We start from the raw sequence: 19,793 nt of genomic DNA on the forward strand, positions 1-19,793 counted from the left end.
AAATGCTCAGGCTTATCTAAGCTTCCTGCAGTTTAATGTATAGTGGAGCTCCCAGGCCAGGGAGTGCCACCGGGCTGTGCCCTGTGTTCAGGACAAAGAGGGAACCTCAGTAAGGGTCCAAGACACCGATGGTCTAATGAGAGAGCTGCTCAGGGCGCCCCTGATCTTTCTGCCTCTCTCTACTTCCCTTCTCCCCAACTTATACTCTGCACCTTCTAATACTTCTGCCACATTCATTCCACCACATGTGTTCTCCTTGGTGTTTTAGATTCATCGGGAATTCTTCTCTCTGCCTATCAGAGACCAATTTCTGAGAAATGGCTTTCTGTCCCCAAGATATTACATACCTAGAGAATAGATCAGTCAGAGTCAAAATTATCTTGTTTCCCGTTTGTTGGCTTGTTTTTGTCTCCTCCCACTGGAATGTTAAATTCTATGAAAGCATGGATCATTTCTATCCTGGCCTACCATAGTGGCTGACACACAAACATTACTTAATATGTATTTGATGAATGAATGAATGAATGAATGAATGAACAAAAAAAATCACAGAAGACAAAATTGTGTACTATGTCTACCAGTTCAGGTGAGCACATATAATTGAAATTTTTTCTTCTTTATCATTGTTATCATCATAAAAATAATTATATATTAAGTTGCCTATTAAGTACCACCACTATTAGATATTTTATAAACATTATTTCATTTAATCTTCATAAGCCACATGGCAGATATTATCCCTGCCTTACAGATGAGGAAACTCAGGCTTAAAGAAATTAAGCCAAAGGTTCATCTACCAAAGGTTTCCAATTGCCCTTGGGATAGGGCTTATATTTCATAATATGGTTTATAACTCCAACCTCATTTTTCTTGGCTCAGTCTCCAATGTGATGCTGAATTCTTTATCAGTTAGAAAAATACTATTAGTGGCTTAAACAGAATTTCTTATTTTCACCTAAGAAGTCTATAGGCAGGAATGTAAGGACACTACAATGCCTTCATCAAGGACTGAGGCTCCTTCTATTTTTCCTCTCTACACTGTTCTGGTGCACTGTGTTGTTATTTCATGGTCACACAATGGCAGCTGATCCTTTAAGCATCCCATCAGCATTCAAAGCCAGGAGGAAGGGGAAGGGCAAATGTCTGTGCCAGCCAAGTTTTTCTCCTTAATCGTAAAAAACAAAACTTTACCAGAATCCCTCCAGCAAACCATATTAATATCTCATTGTCCAGAACTATAACACATGACCATCCCTACCTAAAAAAGAGGCCTCCATGGGGCACCTGGCTGACTTAGTCAATACAGCATGAGACTCTTGATATTAGGGTCGTGAGTTCAAGCCCCACTTTGGGCATAGAGCTTACTTAAAAAAAGGGAGAGAGGTGGGCGCCTGGGTGGCTCAGTCGGTTAGGTGTCTGCCTTCGGTTCAGGTCATTATCTCACAGTTCATGGGTTCAAGTCCCACATCTGGCTCTGTGCTGACAGCTCACAGCCTGGAGCCTGCTTAGGACCCTGTGTCTCCCTCTCTCTCTGTCTCTGCCCCTCTCCTATTTGCACTCTGTCTCTCTCTCTCTCCCTCAAAAATAAACACACATACATAAACTAATTAATTAATTAATTAAAGGGGGAGAGAGAGAGAGAGAGAGAGAGAGAGACCTCCATGATGGAAGGTGGGAAAGAAAGAAGAAAGTAGAAATGGTTCTCAGGTCTGTCAACCAGCAATGTCTGCCACCCAATACCCCAGAGCTGCTTTCAGATGCACAACATGTCAATGCTGATTCTTATTTCCAGATCTGTGTACCTGTTCTTCTCTCTTCAACTAAATGTAAAAGTTTCCTCTTCTTTGCAATTTTCCCTGACTTGCACACCGCCCACCACCAACAGTAGGCAACAGCCCCCACTGTTCGTTCTTTTAGCATCAGGGCCTTACCTGTTTTCTTGTCTGTATTTTCCACTGGAGCAAAGACTTTGAAGGTGCGGCCACGTCTTCATCACTATGTCCCTGGCATCTATCACAATGTCTGGCACAATAGACTTTATTGAATGAATGAATGAATGAAGCAACAAAGCAAGGAATCAAGCTCAGATAAATCTAATTCCAAAGTCCATGCTCCACTCACTATATAGCACTGACTCTGGGAATAAAACCATATTTTTAAAAATCCGTAGAAAATGCTCCAACCTCCCTTCAGAGACACCTCAGAGTTGTGCTATCATCATCATCATCCTCACCACATTTCTCACTTGCTCTCTAATCGAGGACCCAGAAACATCTAGAATCACCAGAATCTTGGCAGGAAGAAAAGAGCCCTGAAAAATAGCCAAACAGGGTGCCCAGTCCCTATTCTCCACAAAAAGCTAAATGTACTGAAGAAAATATTTCAGAATAAGTAGGATTCTCTGGCTACTTAATTGTAGCTCCAGCACTAAATGGCATTTGCTTTTCATTTTTCCATATGTGTTTAGTATTTACAGACGATAGCTCACATTCTGTGATTTTCCTTAAAAAATTGAGTTCGAAATGTAGTGTGATGGTTCAAAGGTAATTGTTTATTCAGATAACAATCAGGGCTTTCAAGCAGACAAGGCCCCTCAGAGATGGCCGAGAAAAATGTTATGCTTAACCTGTGTAGTACTGCTAGAAATAACAGAAATTTCTTGTTGTCTGCCAGCTAGATGCCATTCCTCCACCTCCTCTGGACCCATGTGAGAAACAAACCATCAAATCCCTGCTCCGGCCACCACAATGACAGAAATAATTACCTTTACCTGCGAACACAGTCTAGGTATTCTTTGGCATTTCAATTTTGTCACGATCAGCCACTTCCTCCCTCTTTTTTTCATACTTTCTCTACCAAGCCCATGCCTCATACATGTGACATGGGTCATCCACATTTCTGTTTTGGCATATTTTTAATGAAAAGTAATCTTAACTACTGTCGTGATGTTAAATTTGTCCACAAGGGGCTCCTGGGTGGCTCAGCCGTTAAACATCCGACTTCAGCTCAGGTCATGATCTTACAGTTTGTGAGATTGAGCCACACGTCAGGCTCTGTGCTGACAGCTCAGAGCCTGGAGCCTGCTTCAGATTCTGTGTCTCCCTCTCTCCCTCTGCCCCTCCCTTACACTTTCTCTCTCTCTCAAAAATAAATAAACATTAAAAATTTTTAATTTAGATTTGTTCACAAATATGTTTTGATATGCCTCCTTTTCAAAGATGAAGCCCAACTCCCTTCTCCTTGAATGTGGGCTACACCCAGTGACTCATTTCTGACCAACAGAATAAAATGACAATGATGGTATATAACTGAGAGACTAGGTCATAAAAGGCACAGCAATTTCCAATCTCCTCCTCATCCTCTTCTTCCTCCTTCTTGTTCCTCTTCTCTCTCTCTTTCATTCTCTCTCTCTCATCACTCACTCTGAGAGAGGAGTCCCTGAGGACATGCAAGGCATCCTGTGACGAGACCCACATAACGAGGAACTGAATCTCCTACCAACAACAGTCACGCAAGTGAGCTCAGAAGCACGTCCTTCAGTCTCATCGGGGTTCAGAGCACTGCAGTCTCATGAGGGACCTGAGCCAGAACCATCCAACCCAACTGCTCCCAAATTTCTGATCACAGAAACTATGAGACCAAAAAAATGTTTGTTGTTTTAAGCCACTAATTTGGGAAATAACATAATGCATGGGAATAGATAACTAATACAGCTACATTAAGGAAATATTTCGTACAATTAAAATGTCACCAATACCTCATCCTCCTAACATGGTTTCCACCTTTGGATATTATCTTCCAAATGGAAATGCTTTATATACTTGTTATCATAATGCATATACAATCTGATTTCTGTACTTTCTCACATTTTATCATAAATACTTCCCTTGTTACAACGTCCCCACAGTTAACATTTAAAATGTTTGAATAATATTTTACCATAATTTATTAAACCATTTCCGTATATTGCATGTTTTGGTGGTTTCCAGCTTTTTCCTTCTAGAGCTTTTACTGCGGTGAATATCTTTGAATATATAGCTTCTTGCTTGTGTTGGTTTATTTGGTTAGAATAAACATTCTATATTTGAATTACTGATTAAAGCAGTATAAACAGCTTTGTGGCTTTCATTACATATTGTCGTATTTACTTTTACAAAAAGACATAGCAATTTATCAGCAATGGATAAGTGTATTAGCTATACTACTACCATAATTGTATTGTAATCTTTCAAAGTTTTTCTAGAGGTACAAAATTGCATCTCAAGTTTGCTTACATTTGAATTTCTTTGATCCTAATGTGCTTGTATGCTTTTTTATGTGTTTACTTACTATTTGTTTCCCCTCTTGTGAATTATCTTTTCCTGTACTTCATATTTATTCTAATTTTAATGTACTTTTTCTCATAAATTTGAATGTAAAATTATAGATTAGAAATATTAACCTTTGTAATCTTTAATTAAAATGTTTTTCCAGACCGTTGTCCATTTTTATGAGTTTGTTTTCTCATTAAACAAAAATCCATAAATATATCAATATGTTTATGTGATTTCTTCCATTGCTTTCTATGGCTGCAGAGCTAAGAGAATTCACATTTCTCCTCTGGTATCAACTACTATTTTCTTCTAGTTTCTCTAAAATTTATGGAGAGGTGTTTTGTTTTGTTTGTTTGTTTGCATTTACCTCAAATCTATCTAGTTTGTTTTGGTGTAGACTTGTAAAATGCAGAATGTTTTTAAAATTGTTCTTCCACTTACTCATTTTTTATTAAAAATAGTTCAGAGTGGGGCGCCTGTGTGGCTCAATTAGTTGAGCAATCAACTCTTGACTTCAGCTCAGATCATGATCCCAGGGTCCTGGGATCAAGCCAGCATCAGGCTCCACACTAGGTGTAGAGCCTGCTTGAGATTCTCTCTCCCTTTGGCCCTCTCTCCTGTGTGTGTGCTCTCTTTCTAAAATAAAAATTAAATAAATAAATAAACATCTATTTAAAAATTAGTTCAGAGTAAGTTGGCTTTACATTTTTTATAATATTCCTAGGACTCACTGAAGAGCACGGAGTGCCCCACAAAATACGTAAGGAGTAACAAACCTGGGACACGTGGTAGATGCCATTGGTTGAGATTTCTTCCTTTTTAATTCATACTGATAGAGGAACAAGTGCATCTGAAGGACTGGGCCTCGCGCCAGCCCCAGGTGCTGATCATGATTGGCTCAAACCAAATGTTTCCCTTTTCTGATTGTTTTAGGCTTGTGCTTATTTCACCGTGTTGACCAATGGGTCAATCCATGGGGGCTTCTATGAATATATTTTCTCACTGAACAAAAAAGGAAAACATCTACAGGGAGAGATCCGTCTTGTGCCCTCAAATTTGCCTACTGCCTATCATGCCTGGAACATGGCAGGCACCTTCCCACCATGAGGGGGCAAGTCAGAGTACAGACGCTAGAGATGGCAGCGCCAATGGCAAGACTTGTGTCCTAGATGATGTTGCTGAGTCATGGAATTTATCAACGCTAGAATTGCCCACCTAAGAACATGTTCGGTGGGTGAATATATATTCTTCCTATTTTAAGCCACTTTTAGGTGACTTTTCTGTTATTTTCAGCTGAAAGTATCCTAAATGTTAAATCTCTCATATTTTTCCACTTGTGCATTTATTTCTGTCATGCCATTTAGAAATCATGTTACAGGTTTAAGAACCCGATTCCTGAATCATGAAAGAAGTCAAAAGCCAGCACACATTTGGGAGAAGCTGCTCTGTGAACCTTCCTATTCTCAGGAACATCTCTCCTCTCTGCCCCCAAGAGCTTATGAACAGTTTCTCTCCCATGTTGCAAATGCTTTTGTGGTCAGGGCTCTTTTCTCAGCCACAAGTACAGAACCCTAAGTATTTACAGCCTCCAAGAGGATGAGGTGCAGTGAATGACAAATGCCATGTTCCACTGTCATTAAATGCAAATTTCTCAACACCTTTTTATCTGTAACAATACAGTGAAAACTGAGCACTCTGCTGACAAGATTTTGATAGTACAGCCCTAAACCACCAGGTCCTGCAGATCCTGCCACAGAGGAACAAGGGTTGGACCCATTGACAATCATCTGAATAACAATTGCAAATAAACAACCTGAAGCTAAATGAAAAGTTTGAATAAATCAGACAGTTGGTCTGCACCAGTGGTTTTCACACTGAGCTCCCTAGAGCCCTAGCAATCCTTCAGGGAAGGGTGAGAGACTTTCAGGGAGCAGAGCTCAGCTCCGGCCCTCTCTTCAAATGGCAGGTTCTGCTTTTATCTGTATTACATACATAATGCTTTTGTACAGAATAGTCCATTTAAAGAAAAAGTGCTTTTTTTTTTTTTTAAGTTTAAAACACTAGTCAACACTCTTAATGTTTGCATACAGATGTTTGCAGTCAGGCAAGAAAAACAGTCTGATCATTAAGGGAGCAAGAGAGAAAAGATATCCTCTCTATCTTCTTGTTATTTTTCTTTGTCTTCTTACTATTTTTAGTATAATAACTTAATGGAATATTAACATAAATGTGTATTCTCCATATGAGAACTGAAAAAGATAAAGCTTTCAGAATCAAATCCTTGCTCTGTATCTGGTCTTGATGTACGTTGGAGGGGAGATGGACAATAAGCGGGGAGAGATGGGTTCTCATTATTCTGTTATAATATAATAACCTGACAGCACAAATTACTGGCACAGTTTTAGCCATATTGGCACACACAGGCTATTTCTATTGATCCCTAAACTTAAAGAGTCCATGACCTCATCCGAAGTATGCTTTTTAATAATTCACTTCGTTTAAGGACCCATTAAAATGTCAGAACTATCATAAAGCTTATAAACACTTAGTTACCTCTAATGTCTTCAAAATAATAATGCATTATTGATGGAACCTTGATTCACAATCACTTTCCTCCCATTTGACAAAGTCAATACAGCACATGCTTTCTCCACATCCCCCCACACCTTCCTCCCTCTTTAGCAACCATGCTTTGTTCCTACATCCCCCATAGTTCTTAAAAATGAGTTCTTTGGGATCCTCTCTCATTCCGAGCCAAGAAGAGTGCCTAATGGGCTGGTTTATTTCAAAGAAGAAAATGGCATAAAGAAATGATGATCAAGTTGCCAGGATAGGCCAACAACCAAATCATGCAAAAGTAAGAGGGAGGTAGACAGTGAGAAATCCGTTGTTAGCTGAAACATTTGCTTCTTTTTGCATATATAAAGCTTTCTCCTGTAGAAATTTCTGGGACAGTATAAGCATGCAAACTTGATTTCAGGTGCCTTTTCAGTGGGATAGCCAAAAAGAATAGTATTCATTTGAGTGTCATTCAAATCAGGAAAGGGAAAAATATTCTCCAAAGCATGCGGATTCTCTCTAAAAATAAGGCTACCAAATAAAGTGGAGGATACCCAGTTAGATTTGAAGTTCAAATAATGAATAATTTGGGGGGAAAGTTTGTCTCAAATATTGCATGGGACATACTTACACTAAAAAAAAATTATCCGTCATTTAAATGAAATTGAAATATGGCTTAGAATCTTATATTCTTATTTGCTAAATCTGGCTACCTTATCTTTTAAAGCAAATCTTAGTACCTCACCTAACACTAAAAATACTGAGGGTGCTAACTCAATAGTCTCCATTCCAGGCTATGCATTAGAATTATCTGTGGTTTCCCGAGACTACAATTTAGAGCAGCTAAATCAGAGTCCCTGAGTGGGGCCCAGACATTGTCAGGCTCCTGAAGGGGGGAGGGGTGGTTCTTAAAGACAACCAGGTTTCAGAACATCTAAGCCAAAGGATTGTAATGACTCAGTATCAAATCTCAGACAGACATGACTGGGGCATATCAGGGACATCCCAGGATCTATCAGCAGGGAAATACAAGTATTTTTAAGGCATATTCAACATTTTAATATAACTTTATATTTGAGAAATTAAAACTACCCAAAAAAAAACATAAACTACCAAAAAAATTAAGGATAATGGAAGGATTTAGACTTGGAAAGCTAAAAGAGATAACAAAGCATACGTCCTGGAACCTGGTCAAGTCAAAGATGAGCAGACTACCTGCGATAGAGAACAGGAGGCAGGAGGTGGGCAGGAGTTAATGAGGCATCTGGTTGGCTAGACCGAGGTGTCCTCGGCCTAGAGCTCAGGAAGGCAGACAAGAAGAAGTAGGACCTCAGGCCAAAACTCTAGACAGAGTCACCAGCCAGGCACCAGCTGATGCACAACTGATGATGGAATCCTGCCGATCACAGGACTTTTGGGGGCATCAATCCCAGCACCTGGCTGACCCAGGGTTCACAGGTGATACAGAGGTGAGCACTTGGCTAGAATAGGGAACAGGGGTACAGAAAAGGACAACTGGTAAAGTAACTTATGTGAGTGCAGTGCTAGCTGGCCTGCACCTGCAATGATCTGAAAAGAGTTTTGCACTTAGAAGACACAGAATTCAGTTCTGGGGACATTTTTTAAAATATTTTATTTTGAAGTCATCTCTACACCCAACGTGGGGCTTGAGCTCATAACTCCAAGATCAAGAGTCCCATGCTCCAATGACTGAGCCAGTGAGACACCCCAGTCCTGCATACTTTAAGCAAGTTGTTGATGTCTCTCAAACTCAAAACTTTCTTCTAGAAAATGGGGAGACTATAATCTTCTTTGCAGGGATGTATAGGCAGCACTTCAAATCAGGAGATATAGGCAGCAAGGATGGAATTGATGGGGACCTTCACTGGAGCCCATCACTTTCCCGACATGGGCCCCTGTCCTGCCACATCCCGGGCCCCCCTTGCTCCTCTTCAAGGCTCCTCTGTGTTCTCAACTCAAGAAGGTGGCTTGTTTACAGGACAGTGGGGATCCAGTGCCTGTCCCAGCCCCTGGCAGGGTAGATGCTCAATGAATTCTTGATGCTTTAATGGGACTAAGAAATCTCAACAGATGTTCCTCCTTCTAAAACATGTTTGGGTATTCCAAGCACTGCATATTTTCATTTTCTTTTCTACCTACATTTATTTAAGCTTTGTATTTATTAACCGTGTGACTTTGGACAAATGATTTAACCTGTCAAAGCCTCAGTGCTCCCATTCTATAAAATGGGAGCATTAGTGTTATCTATTTTACAGATTTGTGGTGAGAATCAATTAAGACTATGTATGAAAGCCCAGTACCTGACACATTATAAGTACTTAAAAATGTTTAGCTATTACTAGAACAATCACCACTCAATTCAGCCATTGTCCCAGCAAAATTCTTGACTCAGACATATATATTCTATACCTACCGCTAATCCAAATCTCTGAGACTGGTTTGTACTAAATGTTAGAGCCCCATAGCAGGGGCTAGACATTCTGAAGTCACCCGTGGCCTCAGGAATCATTAAAAGAAGCCACAAATATCCCCCAGCTCTCACTGACTACACAATAATAGTTATTCTGCATTTGCTATATCTCCATCTCCACATTCTGTCCTAGGTCTACATTTTACTGCAATTTCCATTCTCCTAATAAAATAACATCATGCCTTTATGATCTTCTCTACACAAAAACCCTTAAACTACCCCATCCCACCCCCCAGAGGCATGAAAGTAAACCTAAAGCCATATGGCACTGGAATTAAAGTCAGCATATTGTTGCATTGCATAATTCACCATCAGTATGAATGATCTCCCAGTGATATTATGGTGTTAACCCACTCTGGTAGGCAATGATTCATCATAATTCTAAGTTCTCCTTGCATCCCAGACGGCTGTCTTTCAAATGGAGAGCAGCTGAATTTCACTGCACAGACATGTCATGTTACCAGCACCACTCCCAGCCCTGCCAACTGCCTCAAAGTTGCCTGATTCAGACCATCCATAGGGTTTCTGGATTTTAGCAAAGTATGTGGTGTGCCTGGGTGGCTTAGTTGGTTAAGCGTCCAACTTAGCTCAGGTCATAATCTCATGGTTCCTGGGTTCAAGTCCCACATCAAACTCTGTGCTGACAGCTTGGAGTTTGGAGCCTGGAGCCTGCTTCAGATTCTGTGTCCCCCTCTCTTTCTGCCCCTCTCCAGCTCTCACTCTGTCTCTCTCTCTTTCTCTCTCTCAAAAAGAAAGAAAGAAAGAAAGAAAGAAAGAAAGAAAGAAAGAAAGCTACAACTGCATATCTGCAAGACCTCATCATAACTTATGGAGGTAATCAATTCCATCCATCATTAAGGATGTCTGACCTTGTCACTCAAATTATACTAGAGAATTTTGATTCAAGGGCCCAACTTCCTAATTTGTTAATTGCAAGTTCGAAGATAGTGAATTGGATTCACAAGAGATTGTGGAATTTCCTTCACTTCATGAGGAGGATGTGAATTTCCCTTCCTCTCAAGGAGGCAACTTGGTACTGAACATACATGTCAACATATAGTCAACACCTACCTAGGCAACATTTATATGTATGTAAAATACACCACATATGTAAGCATACAGACATGTGCTTGTCACCTTGGTGTCCCAATCTTGCAGTCTATCTTAATCTTGAAGTACAATGACTCAAACAACCATCCAATAGAGAAAGAGAAAAGCAGCCCCTGACAGCCAGGCCTGGGGGTTCTCCTGCCGAACATAAACAATTTCATGGAGCAACAATATCAGATGAGGCCACTCTATGGTCATGATGGATCAAGACAAAAACAAGACCACTCATAAGTGTGAACACAGATAAAACATGAACGTTGCCCAACCCACCCCTCCCCCCACCCCAGGTAATATGTGTAGCTGCTGCTTCTTAGCCAATTACACCTTCGGCCTCACTCTGGTCTGCCCTCTCTATAGTTACAATGGCTAAGAAACCCATCACAGAATCACCCATCTCCTGACAGCATCCAATCATAGTAGAGCCCCACTCTCTCAAGCCCTCCCTCCAAATCCCCCACATGAGCCCAAATCCTGTAAGTACTTCCAGAACGCCCTCTCACTGAAATGCCACATGGTTCAACACCTGATAGCCTCAACTTGTTCAACCATGTGTGTGTTCCTAGTGGTCTTTAGCTAGAAGACACTGACACCACAAAATTATCAGTACTTATTCTTCCTGTTTTTTCAAAGGTCACATCCTCCTGGTATATTTGAAGGAGGAGGTTTATCTAACATCTATGCACACCTCAATCTTACTTCATAATTGTTCATGAATCCCACCTAGCAGTCTTAGCCCCGCCTGTGGAGTTCTGCAACGACCACCTTCTACCCCCTTTATGAAAAATACCATAAACACAAGACAGCAAGCAAAGTGAGTATCTGTGTAAGGATTTGTAAGTACTAGAGCTCAGCATTGAACATGGAATGTAAAACTGACTGATGAACACCCATATATATAAGTTTCTTGGGTACTCCCTTCACACCTCTCACTGCCACCCTCCTCTGGCCCACCACCTCTTTTTTTTTTTTAATCATTATATAATTAGTGTCTTTTGTTTGTTTGTTTGTTTGTTTTTGTTTTCTTTTATTTATTTTTTTTAATTTACACCTAATTTTGTTAGCATACAGTGCAATAATGATTTCCGAAGTAGAATCCAGTGGTTCATCCCCTATGTATAATACCCAGTGCTCATCCCAACAAGTGTCTTCCTTAATGGGCCTCACTCATTTAACCCATCCCCCCACCCCAACCCCTCTGGCAACCCTCAGTTTGTTCTCTATATTTAAGAATCTCTTATGTTTTGTCCCCTCCCTGTTTTTATATTATTTTTCCATCCCTTCCCTTATGTTCATCTGTTTTGTATCTTAAATTCCACATATGAGTGAAGTCATATGACACTTGTCATTCTCTGACTGACTTATTTCACATAGCATAACACCCTCTGGCTCTAACCACATTGTTGCAAATGGCAAGATTTCATTCTTTTTGCTTGCCAAGTAATACTCCATTGTGTATATATATACCACATCTTCTTTATCCATTCATCCATCGATGGACATTTGGGCTCTTTCCATACTTTGACTATTGTTGATAGTGCTGCTGTAAACATTGGGCAACAATAGATATTGTTGTTGTAGTTAGTGTTAGCCATTCTGGTAGGTGTGAGGTGTTATCACATTGTGGTTTTGACTTGTATTTCCCTGATGATGAGGGATTTTGAACATTTTTTCATGTGTCTGTTAGCCATCTGGATGTCTTCATTGGAAAAGTGTCATTTCATGTCTTTTGCCCATTTCTTCACTGGATTATCTGTTTTTTGGGTTTGAGTTTGATAAGTTCTTTACAGATTTTGGATACTCTTTTTTTTTATTTTTTTAAGTCTTTTTTATTTTTATTTTTGAGAGAGAGAGAGAGAGAGAGGGAGAAACAGAGCATGAGTGGGGGAGGGGCAGAGAAAGGGAGACACAGAATCTGAAGCAGACTCCAGACTCTAAGCTGTCAGCACAGAACCCTATGCGGGGCTCAAACTCACAAACCATGAGATCGTGGCCTGAATGGAAGTCAGAGGCTTAACCAACTGAGCTACCTAGGTGCCCCTTGGATACTAACCCTTTATCTGTTATGTCATTTGCAAATGTCTTCTCCCATTCTGTCGGTTGCCTTTTAGTTTTGCTGATTGTTTCCTTCGCTGTGCAGAAGGTTTGATTTTGGTGAGGTCCCAATAGTTCATGTTTGCTTTTGTTTCTCTTGCCTCCAGAGACGTGTTAAGTAAGACGTTGTTGTGGCCGAGTTCAAAGAGATTTTTGCTTGCTTTCTTCTCTAGGGTTTTGATGACTTCCTGTCTTATGTTTAGGTCTTTCATCCATTTTGAGTTTATTTTTTGTATGGTGTAAAAAAGTGGTCCAGGTTCATTTTTCTGCATGTCGCTGTCCAGTTTTCCCAACACCACTTGCTGAAGAGACTGTCTTTATTCCATTGGATATACTTTCCTGTTTTTTCGAAGATTAGTTGGCCATATGTTTGTGGATCCGTTTCTGGATTCTCTATTCTGTTTCATTGATCTGAGTGTCTGTTTTTGTGCCAGTACCATAGCATCTTGATGATTACAGCTTTGTAATACATCTTGAAGTCCTGGATTGTGATGCCTCCAGCTTTGGTTTTCTTTTTCAGGACTGCTTTGGCTATTCAGGGTCTTTTCTGGCTCCATACAAATTTTAGGAATGTTTGTTCTAGCTCTGTGAATAATGTTGGTGTTATTTTGGTAGGGATTGCATTGAATATGTAGATTGCTTTGGGTAGTATCGACATTTTAACAATATTTGTTCTTCCAATCCATAAGCATGGAATATTTTTCCATTTTTTTGTGTCTTCTTCAATTTCTTTTACAAGCTTTCTGTAGTTTTCAGTGTATAGATTTTTTTCACCTCTTTGGTTAGGTTTATTCCTAAGTATCTTATGGTTTCTGGTGCAGCCCACCACCTCTTAAAGAATTTCTCCCTGGGTTCTCCTTGCTCCCCTCTCTCCATGGTACCAGCTTTGTTTACGTGTTTTCTATCCTTCCATCCAGCTGTCCTTCTGTTCTCTGTACCCCCAAACCTCACTCTCCAGCCACCTCTCCCATATTCCCCTCTTGGGCATTTGCAGGGACTGCAAACCCTGGGCTCAACCACATAAAAAGGAGTAGGATCATGATAGTGGTGGTGGTAACTCCATTACGCACATCAGTTTTCTGTCTCAATGCCCTACACTGAGCAGCCCATGTCACAGTTGAGATAGAGTTCGGTGGGGGGGGGGGGGGGGTGGTAAACAGGAGAATCACAAAATTCTCTAATTCTACTGAAGGGGTGGCTTTCAAATTTTCTTGGTTAAGAATCTCAATAAAAAATACATTTACATTGCAAACCCAGTATATACACACATACAAACATGATAGGTAGATGATAGTTAAATACACAGAGATATTATAATCCCATTAAAATGCTCTCTGAGACTTCCTTTTTGTCTTTCAGTTCATTTTTTAATGAAAAACTTCTACTTGGCTGCAACTTGTTACATCAGTTTCACCACCCACTAAGGGATCTTACTGTAGCTTGCACTCCTAAAGCGACCAACATCTAAAAATGACAAAATTTTCTTCTCACCGCAGGAAAAGAGATACATCTTACACTGACGCACGCACACACACGCCCACCTGAGGCATCATCTTGCCCCCAATGCAGGTTCCTGAGCCAGAGAGAAAAAAAAAAAATCAATGACTCTCCTTCATTCTGGGTTTTATAGGCAGCATGAACTCACTTGACCATAGTGAGGCTCAAAATAGAGCATCAGTTCCCATGGTGACCAGTGCCTGTGAAGGAGCTCCTTTCAGGTGGAGGGACTAGTAGCTCAGCCAGAGTGGAGCAAGCAAGCCAAGGACCAGATCAGAGGCAACTCAGAATGTGACGGACTACAGTGGCTTTTGGGGACAGAAGCCAGAATCCAGTGGCCCAAGATGTACATAGAAATGCAGGATAGAAGAATACAGTTGGACAAATGAATAATGAGACCACAGTCACAAGTAGGGCACCCGAGGGAGTCAGTGTCTACATAGAAGGGAAAGGTGGTTGATGCCAAATACAGAGGGAACCAGGGCGTCAGGAACTGAGACCGGCTGGGGAGCAAGGGTAGGAACAAGTGCTCCGGAGGGAAATGGATGCAGCTCCATTAGAATCGCAATTTATTTGAATTTGAGATAGCATCTCATTTTGGCTAGCTACTTTTCAGCACCTTTACTCCTAGGACATACATCTTCTCAAACAGGGGTGTTTGAGGTGTGCATTCATTATCCCTCCCTGAAGTTAAATTTATTTTCCCTGATTTTTAAGCTCAAGACAGCCTTGTTGGTATGTTTACACCGTGGTGTTTATTTTCAGAGGTAGAGTTGCAATAAATGAAAAATATTTTCCCTTCTAGGAGAACGAGAAATATTACACTTAGATATTTATAAGTATGACTGGTTATTTTTTAAAACATGAAAGTCAAAAATACTATAATTATTATACATTGCTGGCAATAATTTTCTGAGTGTGTCTAGTATAAAGACTGAAAGTAATATTCATGACATGAACTGTACTTCAAACTGAATATAGAATAAAAATGGATTTAAATAACCAGAGAGAACTGCATAACTAAGTAGTATATGCAAAGCAGTTTAACTCTTTTATGCTAGAGTTACAGTGATGGGAAATCACCATAATAAAAGTAATAAGCTACTATTTTTTCAGTACCTATTTTATTCCAAGTACTATGATAGTTGTTTTATGTGCATTCTCTTATTTAATAGTCACAATAACCACAAGAAGTAGATACCATTAACCCTACCGTCTAAATGAGGTAACGGAAATGCAGAAAGATCAAGTTATCTACCCAACATTACACAGCTAGTAAGTGGCCAAATAGGAATGGGACCTATATCGCCTGGCACAAGTCTATGTTTTGTGTTCCTCCCTGTCTCCTTCATCTCAGTCTTTAGAGGGATGGCATGCAGGTGCTTACTCTGGGTACAAGGTTTTGCCTGATCAAATGCCATCATCTTTGGAAACTGTCAGAAAATTATTCTAGAGAATTATGTTCCATCACCAAAGTAACCAGACCATATACTCACTCATGCAGAATGGAAACTAAACTCATATGGCCTTCAGAGGGTTTCTTTTCAGAGAGCTGCTGAGGAGCAGGAGCATTCCCCACTACGGCAATATCTGGGGAGTCCAGTTAAGCCTGTGGGTTCAGAGGCTTTGGATATTTCCCCTAGCAGACTGCATGCTCCATGGAGACCACTGTATGTAGCATAGAATGGGCCACACATTGGGGACACTTAACAATCCTGATTACCTATTTAGGGTCTCTCCCAGAAGAACACTTCAGAACGGTTACGCTCTACAATGACTCACCCCATTTACCCCCAGTGCTTCATTCCCATAACCTCCTCCTCCTGATCTCCCTTCCAGACACCCTTAGAAAGCATCTCCAGTGCTCTTCCCTAGAAGCACTTTTCTGCATTCAAGTGAGTAAGTGCATCAAGACATGTCTGAGTCTCGATATGTTCTTCCTTCACTGAGGAGAGAAGGTGGCTAATGACGGTTCTCTTCCATCACATCCTGCACAGGCTCCTCAACAGCAACCAGGAATTCCTGGATAAAGAAGCACAAGAGATACCTAAAATGGGCCAGAAAAGTATTGCATTATTTGATCAAGAAGACACTTTATTTTAATAATGAACTCCAATTTTAATGAGCTAGCAATTCATGTGTTTCCTTGGATTTGGAACCTATGTACATTTTTTAATGAACACTTTGCCTCTTTCAGAAGTAGCCTTCTCTATTTTTTGCCATAATTATGTGATATGTGATCTAATCATGATTTCTTATATGAGTGGTGAGAGTATAAAACTTTAATGGGGGGGGGGAACAAAGTAGAGACCAACTTTCTAAATGTAACATAAATGGAACAATACACAGACATGAAGGGAAATTTGATGATACAATAATTTTTATTAACTTGATATGCTGACTGAGAAAAGAAATAGCATGCATTTTTTAAAAGTGACTTTTACAGAAGAATAATTTGTTTGCATAAAATATGATTACTTACCCTCATAAATGTTTATTTGAATATATTGCACTGTAACCAAAGCCAACTGCATCACCCACAGCAGGGAAACCCAATTCTGAATTGCAAAACAAACCAAAGGTGTGACTAGGTGTGCATCAGCATCCCATGCTGACTGGAGGAAATTTTGGGACTTAAAATTCTGCTGATTTTCCAGGATGAGGGGCTCTCATGAGACCAAATCCTTTAGAAATGGTGGGGTTGGGAGGGAACTACAACTCAGACCCTTTTGGAAGGGCCTACCCCTTCCAAAAAGAACAACACCCGGAAAAGGCTGGTCAGCACCTTTCTTAGGTTCACCTGAGTTTCCAACCCACTGTCCGCAGTAGAATCTCAACTGGCAACGAGATGTAGACACCATTTTTATATGTGTACATTCAAATAAGTGTCGGGTTTAGAAAAAAGGTTACGTGGGCTATGCTCTCCAACTGACCAGTCTTCACCATTTCCATTCTTCTTCGACTTCGACCTCCATTCATTTACCTCTTCAGCCCCGTGAGCCCTGGGATTCCTGACCTACACACCCTGCTATCACTAAGCTGAAAACCGGAAGCTCTTCAGGGACACAGGCTCAGATTGTCTCCATCTAGAGGGGAGTGCAGAAAGGTGGGGGAAGAGAACTCATCCTTGACAAATGCTTTTACACTCATTTTCTCACCTGAGGCTGCCCAACACATCACAGCAAGTCAATGATAGAGGAAGCCCCAAGACTTAGTATCCCCATTTTCTAGGGCCCAGATCTTCCAAAGATCCTAAAGCTATCTCTGCTCCTAACAAATTTCATATTCTATAATCATTTACTGATGAAGGATGCAAGAGATTACTAAGGAATGTCATGGAGAAGTGCAGAAAGATAGGCAAGTTTTCATGGGTCAGACCCATTGAAATCAGGCAACTTAAAAAAAAGATTGTTCTTACAGTGAAGATTCTCCATAATTGGACAACTTCTTTATGTGGTGTCATCAAGGAAAATCTCTTTAATGTTGTGATTTCTTTCTCTGATTTTACTTTTATTTGCATTTATTTTATACAAAATTTACTCCCAGGCCCTAATTTGTTGTTTCTTCAGTTTCTTCTGGGGTATTTTTTCTTCTGTGCAGCCTCCTCTTCTGGATTAGGAACAATCTGCTCTTTTCCAGTAAGGATCATCTCCATGTGACAAGGAGAGCTCATGTATGTGTTAATCCAGCCATGAGCCCTGAAAGTTCTATTCCACATCTTAGGGGCTTTGTTCACCTGGATATGCTTCACCAGAGAATCTATATCTAAACCCGGAAGTTCAGCATTACTCTCTGCATTTTTTAGCATGTGCAATAAAAATTCAGCACTCTTTTTGGGCTACCGACACTGTGTCCGGCCCCACTGTTTGGCCGGGCACACCTACCAAGTCCACCCTTGTAGTGATGGAATGACACACATCACTTCTGCATAATGACATCCTTCAAATAGTTGGTGGCTTTTCAGATATGCCACCAATGTGACCTGGGTAGTTGCACATGTGTTCTTAAAGTGAGCATGAAGATTTGAAACTTGATCTGCATGATTTTGTAGGGTTTTCTGGGTCAAGTGAATAGAAAACCATTTTCAGAGATCACCTCAGACCGTTTAAGGGTAGAAGTGACTTTTGTTTTCAAGTAAACAGGAAAGCGTGATTTCTGATGTCACCTTGTTACTTCTATTGTTGAACCTTGTCATACTGAAAACAACATAAAACAGGGACAGGAAAAAGCATGGAAATGAAAAGGTAGAAACATTGAAACTCCTAATGTGCCAAGCACTGGGCTTGGTGAGTTACATGCCATGACATGGGATCTTCATCACTCTTCACTTTAGAAATCTAGAAGCAGAAGTTAAGTTGGCCAAGATCACAGAGCAAGTAATGAAGTAGATGGCCCATGCTGGATCTCTCAGAACTGCTGGCCAATTACCATTTAGATTCACAGCTTCATTGTTGTTGTTGTTGTTGGTTTTTTTTTTTTTTGGATTATACTACATGGATTCGGATTATGTTGTATAAGGCTGAAATTAAAACACAACATATTTACTGTGACATTTTCATTTAGCCAGGCAATTTCTGTTTCTCCTTCACATACCTAGGCAGGGCCTTAGTTAGTGGTCCACAGTTCAGTGAATAGCCACAATTTCAAATCTGACTCCCAAAGCCATTTCTTTATAATGCAATTGCAGAAAACAGAAGGGGCAGATGTCAGTAGTAATGTCACTGCATAGAGACAATTTCTGGAAATATGGCCTGAAAGAGGATTTGTTCTAACTGCTGATGACTGTCTCAGTTCTCTTACTGCCTTTGGCTATAGAGGAACTGAAGACAAGCAAAAAATTCCGGCCTCCTCTCACAGAGAGTTCTTCACCCAGGGGTTCATGGCTCCATCCAGTGCATGAGCAAACAGCCCTGATAGAAGGGCCGATAACTGCATTTCCAGACACTGTGTTATGACTGTGTCCACCATAGGAAGTTAGTTTTGTCTTTTTAAAAAATCATCACGAAGGTATCTTCACAGCATGAAGCCTGAGAAAGAGTGGTAAATACCTCACACAGTGTGTCAAGAGTAAAGTTAACGACAAAATTGCGAATATTTTATTTCCACATTATTTCCCTAAGCCCCCTTGTTGTCCAGACCTTTCCGTCCTTTTAAACCACAGGTAGCTTCTGGCGAAGCTTAAGACAGATGGCAATGTAGAGTTCCTGGCAACCGAGATGAATGTGCATAATATCAAGCACCTACCATACAGCTTCAGAGGATCACAACACACCAGCTCCTTCCCGAGGCTTCAGGAAGGGTCGCTTGCTAAAATAATTTTCTGGTTAACAAGAAATCTATGCAACATTTCATGCCCTGCTTGTTTCAGAAGCCCCCTCTGAGGGATCCACGCTATGCATTTTAATTTAGGTTTACACGTTTTGTTTTTTAATAGCATGAACTATGCATAACAACACATTTCACAATATGAAATGAAAAGCCCTTGATACAGTTCATCCACTGGAAGGTTTTAAGTCTAAATCCAGAACAAATAAAGCAAAATAAACACAGCAAGACTCCAACTTTCCTCTTCTCACGTTTGGTAATTTGTTTGGGCATGGAATGAGGGGAGATTTGGGGCATGGAAGAAGTGGAGGAAGCAGGGAATCAACAACTGTGCGTGACCTGCTAAGGAATCCTTATTCTCATCTGGAGCCAAAGACCTTTTATTGAACATCACAGTATGCAAGATG

The sequence above is a fragment of the Panthera leo genome, chromosome A3 (genome assembly GCF_018350215.1).
Source record: "Panthera leo isolate Ple1 chromosome A3, P.leo_Ple1_pat1.1, whole genome shotgun sequence".
Classification (NCBI taxonomy): Eukaryota; Metazoa; Chordata; class Mammalia; order Carnivora; family Felidae; genus Panthera; species Panthera leo.